The sequence below is a fragment of the Cervus elaphus genome, chromosome 24 (genome assembly GCF_910594005.1).
Source record: "Cervus elaphus chromosome 24, mCerEla1.1, whole genome shotgun sequence".
Lineage (NCBI taxonomy): Eukaryota > Metazoa > Chordata > Mammalia > Artiodactyla > Cervidae > Cervus > Cervus elaphus.
This window is the reverse complement of record NC_057838.1, coordinates 56,351,188-56,365,136: the sequence shown is the minus strand read 5'-3', so window position 1 is coordinate 56,365,136 and position 13,949 is coordinate 56,351,188. Positions and strand designations below refer to the sequence as shown.

The window sequence follows — 13,949 nt, the reverse complement described above, 5'->3', positions numbered from 1 at the left end:
AAAAAGTGTCTTGAGTCCAAGTCATGTGCTGGGAAGTGCCCATGAAATCTCTGTTTCTCCCCAGCATGATCATTAGCTACAATGGGAGGAGAGGAGACAATTGAAAGTAAACAACAAAAAGCAACACAAAAGTATTTTGATTGTTTTGTCCTGTGGATTTTTGTCTGAGAGGTTATTTCTCTTAAGGATGCCTCAGTTTTCATGTGGATATACCAAATCTATCATGTAGCTATGATGATACACAGACAGGAACAATGGCTAGGTCTCCTTGGACCCTAATACGGTATACCTTGGGCAAATTAGATGGGGAAACAGTGGAAACAGTTTCAGACTTTATTTTTGGGGGCTTCAAAATCACTGCAGATGGTGATTTCAGCCATGAAATTAAAAGACGCTTACTCCTTTGGAAGGAAAGTTATGACCAACCTAGATAGCATATTAAAAAGCAGAGGCATTACATTGCCAACAAAGGTCCGTCTAGTCAAGACTATGGTTTTTCCAGTGGTCATGTATGGATGTAAGAGTTGGACTGTGAAGAAAGGTGAGCGCCAAAGAATTGATGCTTTTGAACTGTGGTGTTGGAGAAGACTCTTGAGAGTCCCTTGGACTACAAGGCGATCCAACCATTCCATCCTAAAGGAGATCAGTCCTGGGTATTCATTGGAAGGACTGATTCTGAAGCTGAAACTCCAATGCTTTGGCCAGCTCATGCGAAGAGTTGACTCACTGGAAAAGACCCTGATGCTGGGAGGGACTGGGGGCAGGAGAAGAAGGGGACGACAGAAGATGAGATGGCTGGATGGCATCACCAACTCGATGGACATGAGTTTGAGTAAACTCCGGCAGTTGGTGATGGACAGGGAGGCCTGGCATGCTGCGATTCATGGGGTCGCAACGAGTCGGACACGACTGAGCAACTAAACTGAACTGGGCACCATATTAATTCCATAGCTCAGTAGTTGGCCAAAGGCTTTGAACACACAGTACCTTTTTTCTGGGTCTTGATTTCACAGATACAAACATATATAGGCTGGAACAAATGTTCAGGAGAGTTAGCTCTGTTCAGTTCTGAGACCTAAAGTTACCCTTTTCAACTTTGTCTTTAAATAAATGTATTCAATAGAGAATAACATGCATACAGAAAACTTCACACATCCTAAATATACAGCTTCATGCATTTCACAAAGCAATCACACATATGTAACAAATGTATGTTATTCAGTATCAATGAAACAAAATAATTTATGTGCAAGAAGAAAGCAAAAGTAACTATCTCAGGAAACAGCACATAATGAGCACCCAAAAGTCTTCCTCTGCACTCTCTCAGTCACTCCCTACCAGGGGTAATCACTGTCATGAGTTCTAAAACCACAGACTGGTTTTGCTTACTCGGACTTAATGGGATCACATGTTCTTTTCTACTTTGGCCTGGCTTCTTTCACTCAACAGGCTGGTAAGATCTATCTTTGTTGTGGAGGTTACGATAGCCCATTGTCACTGCTATAGAGTACTAGCCCTAGCCTCAGGTTTAATATTTGCGATCACTATAGTGTCCCCAGTTCTGAGCTATCACGGCCCACCACACCTGTGCTGCAAACAGAGGCGGAAGAACAGAAGAGTCCCCATGCACTGTCTACGAGGCTCTTTGTCTTTGGCGTCTCGGGGCCATGGGTGCTATGTTCTAAGTCCTCAGGAGCCTTAAGCTCAGAGAGGCTGAAAAGAGACTGTCAACAGCACCAAAGCTATTTGAGCAGTATATTTTGTACTTTCAACTATTCTGTGATATATGTATGTATTAGACCTGAGGCCCTTTAGGAGTTTTTAAGCACAAAAGACAACACTGATGCATAGAGAAATTATAGAGACAAAGACAATACACCTAATATACAACCTAGTTTAAAGAAACATCACTCAGTATATTTGTATGGAAATACAAAAAACCTCGAATAGCCAGAGCAATCTTGAGAAAGAAGAATGGAACTGGAGGAATCAACCTGCCTGACTTCAGACTCTACTACAAAGCCACAGTCATCAAGACAGGCACAAAGACTGAAATATAGATCAATGGAACAGAATAGAAAGCCCAGAGATAAATCCACGAACCTATGGACACCTTATCTTTGACAAAGGAGGCAAGGATATACAATGGAAAAAAGACAACCTCTTTAACAAGTGGTGCTGGGAAAACTGGTCAACCACTTGTAAAAGAATGAAACTAGAACACTTTCTAACACCACACACAAAAATAAACTCAAAATGGATTAAAGATCTAAATGTAAGACCAGAAACTATAAAACTCCTAGAGGAGAACATAGGCAAAACACTCTCTGACATAAATCACAGCAGGATCCTCTATGACCCACCTCCCAGAATAGTGGAAATAAAAGCAAAAATAAACAAATTGGACCTAATGAAACTTAAAAGCTTTTGCACAACAAAGGAAACTATAAGCAAGGTGAAAAGACAGCCTTCAGAATGGGAGAAAATAATAGCAAATGAAGCAACAAAGGATTAATCTCAAAAATATACAAGCAACTCCTGCAGCTCAATTCCAGAAAAATAAATGACCCAATCAAAAAATGGGCCAAAGAACTAAACAGACATTTCTCCAAAGAAGACATACAGATGGCTAACAAACACACGAAAAGATGCTCAACATCACTCATTATCAGAGAAATGCAAATCAAAACCACAATGAGGTACCATTACATGCCAGTCAGGATGGCTGCTATCCAAAAGTCTACAAACAATAAATGCTGGAGAGGGTGTGGAGAAAAGGGAACCCTCTAACACTGTTGGTGGGAATGCAAACTAGTACAGCTGCTATGGAGAACAGTGTGGAGATTCCTTAAAAAACTGGAAATATAACTGCCATATGACCCAGCAATACCACTTCTGGGCATTCACACTGAGGAAACCAGATCTGAAAGAGACACGTGCACCCCAATGTTCATTGCAGCACTGTTTATAATAGCCAGGTCATGGAAGCAACCTAGATAACCATCAGCAGATGAATGGATAAGGAAGCTGTGGTACATATACACCATGGAATATTACTCAGCCATTAAAAAGAATTCATTTGAATCAGTTCTAATGAGATGGATGAAACTGGAGCCCATTATACAGAGTGAAGTAAGCCAGAAAGATAAAGACCAATACAGTATACTAACGCATATGTATGGAATTTAAAAAGATGGTAACGATAGCCCTATATGCAAAACAGAAAAAGAGACACAGATGTACAGAACAGACTTTTGGACTCTGTGGGAGAAGGCGAGGGTGGGATGTTCTGAGAGAACAGCATAGAAACAAGTATACTATCAAGGGTGAAATAGATCACCAGCCCAGGTTGGATGCATGAGACAAATGCTCAGGGCTGGTGCACTGGGAAGACCCAGAGGGATGGGATGGGGAGGGAGGCGGGAGGGGGGATCAGAATGGGGAACACATGTAAATCCATGGCTGATTCATGTCAATGTATGGCACAAACCACTACAATATTGTAAAGTAATTAGCCTCCAACTAATAAAAATAAGTGGACAAAAGAAAAAAAGAAAAGAAAAATTACTCAGTATCAATGAAACAAAATAACTTATGTGCAAGAAGAAAGTAAAAGGCATTGTACAGGGTTACCTTGGGTAAAACTGCTATCGTTTTCCAAGCAGTCTGAGAACTCACAAAGAACATGGGAAGAGGAAGGCATAGGGTGTAATATGGGGATAATAAATTGGATAGAGTTTTAAAAAATTTAGCGACGTTTTTGAAAAAGGAAATAAAAACTTTCCTATTTAAGCAAACGATCAAACACAGAGGGTCATGAGCTTACTGGTGATGCAAAGAGGCAAGAGAAGTTCCAGAGCCATCATCCCTTGATAAGGCCAAAAGACCTTTTGGCATCAATATGATTTGATTTGGCAGCCAACCTTGACACTGTTGGGACTCGTCAAACTGAAGGGAGGCTGCGCTGCTGGCCAGATTTAAGGCAATGACTTAGCCTCACAAACCTGGACTATTGCAAAATACTCCTGACTGGGTTGCTAGTCTCCTACTGTGACTCCTTCCCTCCATTCTCTGAACTGAAGCCTGAAGGATCTTCTCTAAATACAAACCTAGTCATAATATGCCCCCATTTAAAAACCTTCCATGATCATCTATTGCCTAGCGGATAAAGTCCAAATTCTCCACTGTGGCTTCCAGGACTCTCGGGATTAACCTCTGTTTATCTTGCCTTACCCATTTCTCATCATATTCCAGCCATATGGAAGTTCTTATAATTTCATCCACCTAGAATGCTTTCCCTGCAGCCTCAGCTGGCCTAACTCTGCTTCTCTTACAGGTTTCAGGGAACTGCTGGTTTCTCTGAAAATGTTTCCTTGATGGCCCTTCAATGTCCCTGCAGCCTCCCACAACACACTAATCACAGACTGCTGTCCGGTTCCCTGCTGCAGCTGTGCTGGCCAGTGCCTCACCCTCACCACCACAGGATCTGTGTGAGTCCTACTGCGGAAGTCTGCAACTCACCTGAGGGCTTCTTAACCTGCCCTGCACATACAGACCTGGAGCGCCAAAAGTCCATACTCCTGGGAACGTTCCTCAGCTGCTGGTGGAACAAAGATGGAGGCTGCATTCCTCAGCTTTCTCCCCCTTCTGGATAAGTTGGTGGTAGTGTTGCTTAGTCACTAAGTCACATCTGACTCTTTGCAAACCCATGGGCTGTAGCCTGCCAGTCTCCTCTGTTCATGGGATTCTTCAGGCAAGAATAATAGAGTGGGTTGCCATGTCCCTCTCCAGTGGATCCAGGAGATGCTCCTGCATCTCCTGCATTGGCAGGCTGGATTCTTTACCACTGACGCACCAGGGAAGGTCCCCAATAAGTTACTTGTTCTCAAAGCCTTGCCTGAAGGTCTGTTTCTGGGGAAATCCAACCTGAGACATTGGCCCACCTCCCAGCCAGACTGCGAGCTCAGTGAAGCTAAGCACTGAGGTCTCTCATTTGTCAGTGGGCATCCGCAGTGCCTGCCACATTCCTGGCACAGAGTAGATAAATGTTTTTTTGACTAAATGGAGTGCAACACTCAATGAACACTTATTTCATTGTTGGTTTTCTATTTAAAGGCAAGACTGAGACTAGCAAAGAGCACAGACTCTGGAGTCAAAAGACCTGGGTTCAATCAAAAAAATGAAATCCTCCATTTGTGATAGGTGTGACTTTGGACATGGGAGCTTGGTAGGGGTAAGGAGTAAGACTTGTGACCTCGGCTCCTCTTCTGTCCAACGGGAGTCTTCATAGGACTCAGAGCTTTGTAAAACTGTGGAGAGTTACACAAATGAAAAATGTCCTCATTTTAGGTGTTTATGTAATTCTTGGGGACAAAATAGCTTAAAAGAGATTTTGCCTTAGATACCACAAACACTTGTGGTAGGCAGAGGAAGTTGATGAAAATAGGGGCTGGGTAAACAGTTAATTCCATTTGGAGAGTTTTTATAGGTTGACATCTCTGTTTTAATGAAGGTAATTTAAGTTCCCAAAAAACTAAGATGGCAATAACAAAGTAAAATAGGCTTTCAAAGTCTACAGGTAATTGCTAAATATAAGTAAACATAAAAAGATATGCCTATATTCATCTCTCAGACTGGTAATGAACCATATTAAATATGAATACTCTCAGTGTGGTTTTTGCTTTTTCTCTTTTAACAGCTTCAAAATTCCTAAACACAAACTGAGAAATGTCTGAGATTTTTTTTTCAGATTAAGCTAAAATCAAGCATTGTCTGTGTCTCCACATTGCTGCTTTTATTTTTTAAGACATGGCAAATTCTGTATAGCCTACCAGACCACAATTTTGACTACAGGACTTAATAAAAGAATAAGAGTCAACAATTAGAATGTGACCTAAAACAGTGGAATTCTTAGTTGGGGTCAATACTGAATATTAACATGAAATTAGCTGAACATCTTTTGACATGTCCTATATTTAAGGACTGGCTTAAAAAAAAATTCAAAATAAGAGAAACGTAGACTCATTTTCCTTCCCTTCCTTTAACTGTTTAGTTTTCTGGAGAGTGGCAAAGGCAGGAGTGGTTCACAGGGAAGAAAACTCTGATTCTTCATCATATTGATTAGCACTTTGTAAAAGTGAGAAGTATGTGAAAATCGTTCCCCCAGAGTTCTCAAAGTTAGTGCTTCCAGGGCTGGGCTTTCTCTCCAGACCCTCACCCACGACTGTGTATCTTATGTATCCATGCACATGGAGGACATAAAATACATGTCAAACAAAATAAAGCAAGTTATTAAGTACAACAAAACCCTAAATCTTGGTGGAAGTCAACAGATAAACAGACTATAACAGTAGAATAGTCTAAATACACAATGCATAATTCATGGCTAACCCAAGGTTGGGCTGGGCAATATTTCACCGACTCTCCTTGCAGTCTTTGAGGTTAAGACTGGGCAAATTGCACTCCTTTGCTAACTCAGCAAAATTCTGGACAATCAAAAAAATAAAAAACCATCTCTTCCAATAAGGAGAGCAGGCAAGAAGGCAGAGGGTGGAGAGGGTATTGTTCAGCTCTTGAAGCTAGACATTAAAAAGTTGCTGTGTACTAGGATATCCACTCTTTTCTTAATAGATAATTTTATTGTGGACAAATGTTTGTCCTCTTTACGCTATTGTGTTGCTAAAATGAAGAGCGCTGACCACCTTCCTTCCCTGCACAGAACCATCTGCCCCTGTGCTCAGTTCACAGTAGGCATCCAATAGAAATTTGTTGAAGAAACTTTAGATTTCCATTTGTTGTCCACCGTATGCAGCAGTGAAATACACCCATGAATATACAATGCCCAATAACAACAGTAATGGAAACCTGAAAAAACTCAACATCCTCAAGCAAATTGGGATCTCAGACAATTTCTCACATTTATCATTTCCTAAAACGTAGGATGAGCTAACAAATGAGTGTGTATGATTCTTCCCAAAGCTGACAAGGCAGAACCATGCCCTTGGAAGCTCTCCAACGGCCACAAATGAAACTCTGTACTGCTAAGGATCACCACGTCTCCCAGAGGCTAGAAAGCTGAATGGGTTGTGGGATACCATGTAGAGTGCAGGGTCATTTTTGGAAACTAAGAAATAAGAGAAGAAAGGCAAATGCCAAGTCATCACCAACAAAAGTTCTTGTCTTACTGGTACTTGGGCAAAGCATGCATGGTGGTGTTATGAGTTTGAGCCTTGAGCAGTAAATGGGTCTGTCCATATAATTTTAAGCTAACAGATTCAACCAATCTTGAGCATCTTTTGAGCACATTTCAGTTGATTGCTTGCTAATTAAAAACTCAGGTGAATATTCCAGTTATAGAAATGGCTATGTTTTAGGTCTATAGGATTGTTTCTCCCTAAGAGTGAGCAGAAAAAAATACTAGGCCTGCTATGTTTTTGTTTTTCCCCCAGTGCCGGGGGAAAGTTTCCTTTACTGTTTAAAGGGGTGGTAGGAGACCCTCCCCCAAAATGTGTTTTGATTGTTATATAAGTCAGGTTAGCTTGACACACAGAGTATATAAATATGATAATAAAATAATATTGTTAATAAAAAATTAAAGACAATTAGAAAAGTCTAGATAAAGCAGAAATAATTTACAGTGAATTTGATGAAAGGGCTAACACTATTCTTCCTATGAATACTCATGTAATTTAGGGCCTCTGTCTGCACTTAGTCAAATTACTGAAATCTTACTATATCATTAATGAATAAGGAGAAAGGTAGAGTAACAGAGAAACCTGGGTGCAAGCTCAGAACTTGTAGATGGTGGTGAGTGGTTGTAGAAGATGGTGGTGAGTGGAAATGTTTTAATATGTGATATGTCCAAGTAAAAACCCATGGAGAAATGCCTAGTTAGTGCCAGGAATTGTGCCAGATCTCTGCAACACAGGCAAACAAATTAGAATTTCTCTCTGGACCTTAAAAATATGTATTGAAAGCAAAACCATGCACCTTTCACAATATGGGGGAAAAAAGCAGTACTCTCAAAAAAATGTGTCTTTTCTAAGTTGCAATTAATGTTACAGCACCAACTTTTAACAGGGGTGTTTGCAGGAGACAGCTCCATGAGAACCACATCTGCATTTGCTGGAAAGAGCTGTTGAGGGCATTATCCATCCCGCGGTTCAGTATTCCTACAGAAAATCACACACAAGAAACTCTTTTTAATATCTGGTGCCAGGAAAACCTCTATCTTTAGGAACATGTCCATTTCTTCCTTTCTAATAACAAAAATGGTACAGTTTATCTTTTTGTTTTCCTTTTTGCCCTGGCTGCCAGGGAGTTCGGGGCCAAATTTGATGAACAATCATAGTAATTATAATGGACTTTGTGGTTAACAGAGTTACTACCTCCAGGTTTTAAAGGTTTTGATTTTCAATTTTTATTTTTTTTATGAATCATGGGGTGTGTGTGTGTGTATGCAGACATGTATGATGGATTATGTTTACTGCAAAAATAAAAGATCTAGGAAGATGTAAAGATATGCTTTTTCTTGATACAGACTATTTTCATACACATATGTGTGAGCATAAATACCTTGTCTTTCTCTTTGAGTACAGCCACTCTACACACGTCAAGTGTTACTCAGTGTTATACTCAGGCAAGTTTTATTCTGTTTATGGATTATTTCTTTGGCAAAGTAATATATTCTTATTTACAGTTGATGCCTTTCAGAAAATTAACACCATAATTCTGCAAAACTTTGTTAAACTCACAGTTATCATGAAGCCCTTAAAGTTGGCTCTGATGGTTTGGCTGAACTCACAGAATCACTGTAGAGAATTCATTTATGTTACATTTACCAAATGTTTGAAATGGACCATCATGTCATTTTCACTTTGCTTCAATGTTTTCTTTTTTCTTAAGTAATACATATGAAATTAATGGTTGATTTGTTTCAAATGGTCTATTTTCCTGCCCTGAGCCTGTTCTATTAGCCAGCTTACATTTAAACATATTTTAGTCATATAGGTTTTCCACTGACTAATAAGCAAAATATAGCTTTCCAAAAATCCCAAGAAAAGTACATTAACTTTCTTTCAAACTGTTGTTTAAAAAAGTGTTCCACATTGAATTCCCAAGCTTGGGACAGACCGGAAAGATCCCATGAGTTTTTAAACCATATTCATTTCCCTGAGTGTGGGGGCTCTGCCTCCTGGATGGTACAATGCATTCAGTTCTCCTGTCAGTTAGAATTTAGGAAGTCATTTCTCTTTAATGGTTGCCAGACCTCCTGGATAAGCTGGGGCACTTTGCTTTGCCCTGGATCTCCACTGAGAATGGAACCTTCCTACTTACTTTCCCTTTCACCACCGTAAGAATACCGGGATCCCGCTGGCATAAAACTGTTTTGACCCCTGAATCATAAAGCTAAACCTTAACAGTGGGATTGTTTGCAATTAAGTAACTGATCCTTTTCCTATTTAACTTGAGTCAGTTCATTTGATACTAACACCAGGCTTCTGTAAGCCCACCTCTCCACCCCCCACCTCTCACTCCCTTGACAGGTCTCCAAGACTATCTGGGTGACTTTGTTCTTCAACTCCGCACATAACAAGAAACCAAAAGGCCACTGAAGGACTGGAGATCAGCACAGGGCCTGGAATCAGAGAGACCCACCCTCTGATGAACCTGGGGCCCAACTTACTAGCCAGATGACTTGGGTAAATGGCTTATTTTAATGGAACCTAAGTCTCCTCCTCTGCAAAAGATGGATACAAGTAACAGTATCTGCTTCACAGAAATACTTCATTCATTTAGCAAATAATTACTCAGAGTATCTACTATCTATCAGGAACTATGCCAGGCTCTAGGTACCCAGTGAGAATATATCTAAACATGGATTCTGCCCTTTTGAAACTGTCTTTCAGTCTAGCCAGGAGTTACATACTAAACAAACAAATGAAAAATACATAGTTACAAATTTTGGTCAGTGCTCTAAACAGAATGATAGAACTCTCTGGCAAGTCTGGATGAGAAGTGGGTGAGAAATGGCTTTACAGAGGGAAATCAAGGAAATCCTCTTAAGCAAGAAGCAGTTAGGCTATGACCTGAAGCTACAGTGGAGGAAGCAGACACAGGGCATGTGGAAGGGCATTCCAGGAAGGGAAATGGCATGTGCAAATGTCCTAACCAGGCAAAATCTGGCTGTTTTGAGAAAGAAAGTGGACCACTGTGTCTTTGGTGGACTGTGTAAGAAGGGAGAACTTCCAAAACAATCTTCGTGAATATCAGTGAAAATTTAATATGCTAAAATAAAAACAAACAAAAACTTCACATGATCTAGAGTTTAAACTAGATCAGGTTTCAGCAAACTATAGCTGATGAGCCCATTGCCTATTCCTGTAATCAAAGTTTCACTGGAACACAGCCACATTCATTTGTTTATGTATTTCTATGGCTGCTTTCACACTACAACAGCAGAATTGAGTAGCTGCAACAGACCTGAAAGCCTAAAATATTTACTATCTTACCCTTTAAGAAAAGGTTGCCAACCCCGAAACAGAGTAACCCTCAATAAATGTTTAAATGAAATAACAACAGCAAAGTAAACCCACACTCTATGATTCTACTATATGATATTCTGGAAAAGGAAAAAACTATGGAGACAGTGAAAAGATCAGTGGTTGCCAGGGGTTAGGGAGATGCAAGAATCAGCAGGCTGAGCACAGATGATTTTAGGACAGTGAAACGACTCTGTATGATATGTTAATGGTGGATACATATCATTAAACATTTGTCAAAACCGAAAGTGCGTACAACACCAAGAATGAACCTTATTGTAAACTATGGACTCTGGGTGATCAGGATGTGTCTATGTAAGCTCATCAACTATAACAAATGAGCCACTCTGGTGGAAGATGTTGATAATGGAAGAGGCTATGTGTGCATGAGGGCAGGGGGTGTGTGGATATATTCTGTACTTTTCACTAAATTTTGCTGTAAACCTAAAACCTCTCTAAAATATAAATTCTATTTTTTTAAAGTAATATGGTCTTTAGAAACAGTACTTAATTACTATAAAAAAGTGGCAGGGAGAGGGGAGGTAATTCCCTCTGTAATTCAGGCCCCAACCTACCTTTTTCTTGGAATCCATGTAAAATAAAGCAACTCACATAAAATCTCTGAATTTCAAGATGTGAATAAATTTAAAAAATTTTTTAAGTTATAAAAAGGTAAACCATCTTCCACATTCATGGGAATCAATAATGGGATTTAACTTGAAAATTTCTGAGAGGTGGATTACACTGAAAATCCTGAAAAACCTAGAATGGAGAAATCCAGTAAAATTCAAATTGACAGACTTAAAATATTTCAAGATTTTTCAGAAATTATTTCTAATAATATTGTGTATACGTATACTGGGCATATGAAATAAGAAACTTCTGCTTCCAGCATCACAGCTGACTAGATGCTATGAAGGGCCCTTTCAAAACATAATTTTTATTGCATTGTTGGGCTCATGGGAAGTAAGGAAAACCTCTAAAGGACTAAAATAAACAAACAAAACTTGAAAACTCAGCTGAAACCAGAATAGTGTGCTGAAAGCCCACATAATTAGAAGGGGTTGCTCTGAGAGAAAATAGCAAGGTCACTTGTACAATTGAGAGACTAATCCAGTGGCAAGTTGGAGGAGCTTAACCTGAAAACCCTGATTAAACCAGTATTATTAAAAGAACCAAGTGATCCTAGATTGGTAGCAGCCTCTGCTTACAAGAGAGGCAAAAATAAATTTTCTCTGGAGAAAAGAATCTCTATTTCAGTCACTCATGGTTCTCACTAATATGTGCCATTTATAAATTGCCAAAGAATACCAAGCATATACGGAAACCAATTACCAGTGAGTAAAACACAGTAGAATTAATTAAAATAAGTACAAATTCAAATATATACATATAATGGCTTCAGATATTGTAATTATCAACAGACTATAAAATAGCTGGCTACAAAATGCTTAAAGAAATAAATAAAAGAACTAAATTAAAAAGGAGCATGCAAAAAAGAGACTCAGAAGATTTAAAAAGTCCAAATTAAACTTTGGACTTTAGAGCAGACACAAAAAATAGTTAATCTAAAAAACTCAACGAATGGGTTTAGTGACAGATTAGAGAGTAGTGAAGAGAGAGTGGGTGAACTGGAAAATATAAACAGAGAAATTATCCAGAATGAAGCTTAGAAAGACTGGAAGAGGGAAAATGAGTATGGGATGTTAAACAACATGGAGAACAGAAAGAGGAAGTCTACCACACATCGCACATGTAACTAGAGTCCTATAAAGAAAAACGCAGAGTGTAGGTAATATCTGAAGAGAGAATGGCTGAGAACTGTAGAGAACTGGTAAAAGATATTAATTCATACATAAAGGAAGCAGAATAAGTGAAATTCATATCTGTACATCAGAGTAAGACTAAAAATAATCACAGAGAGAAGCTAGTCACTTGCAATTACCCAGACACATTTCCATAACAACAGCAGAAGCCTGAAGTTAGTGGAATAATATATTGTTGAGAGGAAACAAATTACTATCTGAAATTAGTTGATTCAAGAATGAGGGTGAAATAAAAATTTTCAGAGAAACAAAAATTGAAGAGTTTATCACCAACAGATCTATACTAAAAGAACTTGTAAAAGTATAAAGAAGTGTAAATCAAGAAGGAAAGTTTGAGATGTAATAAGAAATGATGAACAAAGAATATTATTTAAAAAATAATTTTATATAAAGGTTTGCTTATAATTGCCTACATTTAAAAAATAACACCTAATCAAAAAAAAAAGCATAACTAAAGTACTGAAAAAGAACCTGTAACTAGGAGGGTGATGAATACAGTTAATATGTTTTATCTTATTTATGTTGCTTAGAAGAGAGAATTCAGTGGTCACACTGGCAGGGATAGAGGCCATGCTCAACTCAGTCACACAGTCTTCTCACCAAGGCTTATTCGACTACCACCAAGCCAAGCATCAAATCTGCCCACAGTAAAGGCTAATACTGAGCCCTAGGTAGACTAACAAGCCACCTAGGGAAACAATGATGACATTAGACTTCTCTGACTTTGAACAGGTCAGTGTTTTCACTTAAACAGGATAGAATTTTCTGTTTATGGTTTTAACTTCTCTTCATCACTTCTTCCAGATCACAATTCTCAGACACATAAAATGTCTTATCTATCACAAGATATCCTGCACAACATCACCTCCAGCCATGGGATACACTTCACCATTAATGAGCCCAAAATCTAGAAATGCTGATTTAGTTCCAGATGGGGGACAACCACCAAAAGAGGTTACTGTCCTATAGGAATAAAGCATATGTCTTAAATCACTGGTGAATATATAGTGCTATCTCCCCCATAGTCAGGATATACAGATCAGGAAGCTGAGAAGAGGTGATAGGACTGGCCTCTCTCATTAAAACACCTAATAACTCACTAGAAGAAGATTGTTTTCATCAAAGAACATTATCATGGTGTGATCATCTCCTGGCCATTTTGAGCTTCTCATTCCATTGAACCACAAGAAGATGGCCACCATTTCTGCCATGCAAGGGGTAAAAGGAAGGAGATATATAGAACCCAGGTATTCACAGGGATACCCTTAAATGAAAGTATAAACTGCCAACTCAATAAAGTCCAGGCCATCAAGGACTTAGATGTTGCAGGAAAGAAGATATGGATCACCCCACCAAGTCATGAACCCTATCCAGCTGAAGGTAAGGGGATCACACAACAGGCAAAGGAAAAACGAAATCATAGACACCAACCAGGCTTCACGGCCAACTTTAGAGATGAGGCCTGTAGCAGTTATGTTCATCTCACTAAATCATTTCTTTTCTCCCTTTTACCCTCTGCTACCTTACAAGACTAATGGTGACTCAAGTTTTAGATAGGAATATGACCTAATAGACATTTCCC

General features: G+C 39.2%; 1 protein-coding gene across 1 annotated transcript in view; it reads right to left on the bottom strand.

The window, feature by feature from the left end:
• The window catches only part of ERC2 (ELKS/RAB6-interacting/CAST family member 2), a 981,757-nt gene that overhangs the window by 277,297 nt on the left and 690,511 nt on the right, over positions 1 to 13,949 (bottom strand). The window lies entirely within an intron of this gene.